Below are 1,102 nucleotides of genomic sequence, written 5' to 3'. Positions count from 1 at the left end.
TCACAGTGCGCATGCTCAGCCCTGCCCTGCCCGGCCCTGGGTGGGCGAGTGGGCACCCCGGCTGGTCAGGAGGGGGAGCCGGGTGCTGGGGGAGCCTGGGGCACACACCTGGGACTCTATTAACAGAGGGCAAGGGGTTCCAGCAGGAGCTGAGCTCCGCCCGAGGGAGGGGACCCGGGCCCCTGCTGGTCCCTCCTCGCTGCTGTCCCCTCGCTGGGGGCTCTGCTGGCACCACCACAGCAGAGCGCGCCTGGGAAGGGGCCTGAGCTGGTGGTCGGCTAAGTCAGTGGCTTCGGCAGAGCCTCGTCCTGGAAACACACGAGCCAGAGGCAGGTCCCAGGTTCCTGCAGAGGGAGTCCCTTCCAGGGCCCTGGGTTCCTGTGTCCGTGTCCCTCATTCCATGGCGCTTCCCTAATTCCCGCCGAGGGGCCTGTGCCGCCTCCACAGTGTGAGCAGGAGGCGGAGGTGAAAGCCCAGGCCTCTGAGGGTCAGAGATGAGGGTTTGGTCTGAGCACCGTTTGCACCCGGAGCCCTGGGCCCGGCCCTGTCTCTCTGAGTCCCCACCTCCCTGTCTGTGGAATGGGGGCAGGAATGACCCAGCCCGCCCCCTGCAGGCAGGTGGGTGTAAGTGCACATGGTGGGGAGCCCCTCCAGGTGCTCAGGGGTGACAGTGCCCCTCCCGCACCCCCAGGGGCCCAGAGTTCCCATGAGAGGCTCCCTCTGGAATGTGTGGGTGCAAACAGCTCCCCCAGGCAGAGGGGACACAGGTCACGGAGGCTCAGAGGGCTCTGCCCGCGTGGGGAGAGGCTGCAGGTCAGCTCTCTGGGGGGCAGAGCGACAGGGAGTGAGATGCACTTTGGGGGGCGCCCACTTCTATGGGAACTGGGGGGTGGGGGCGGGGGAGCCGGCTCTTGGACAGGAGAGAGGACAGAACTGCTCTGCCCTCCTGGCCCCTCCTCTGGCAGTCTTGTGTGGGGTGAACCCTCCTGTGTGAGGGTTGGGGTTTGTATAAAGGGAATAGAAGCTCAGCTAGCTTTTCTCTTTCTCTTTGGGAGCAGCCACAGCTGCGAGGTTGAGAATGAGCCCGTCTGTCCCGCCGTCC

The 1,102-nt window shown here is 66.1% G+C and overlaps 1 long non-coding RNA gene across 1 annotated transcript in view; it reads left to right on the top strand.

Annotated features, from left to right (window-relative positions):
* LOC106726942 overlaps positions 1-1,102 on the top strand; it is a 6,016-nt gene extending 4,914 nt beyond the window's left edge. Inside the window, exon 3 of the long non-coding RNA XR_001363087.1 lies at positions 1,059-1,102. This is a non-coding gene — a long non-coding RNA (uncharacterized LOC106726942). The remainder of the gene's footprint in view (positions 1-1,058) is intronic.

The sequence above is a fragment of the Myotis brandtii genome, unplaced genomic scaffold (genome assembly GCF_000412655.1).
Source record: "Myotis brandtii unplaced genomic scaffold, ASM41265v1 scaffold334, whole genome shotgun sequence".
Lineage (NCBI taxonomy): Eukaryota > Metazoa > Chordata > Mammalia > Chiroptera > Vespertilionidae > Myotis > Myotis brandtii.
The sequence above is the reverse complement of the archived record's forward strand: the minus strand, read 5'-3'. Positions and strand labels throughout refer to the sequence as shown.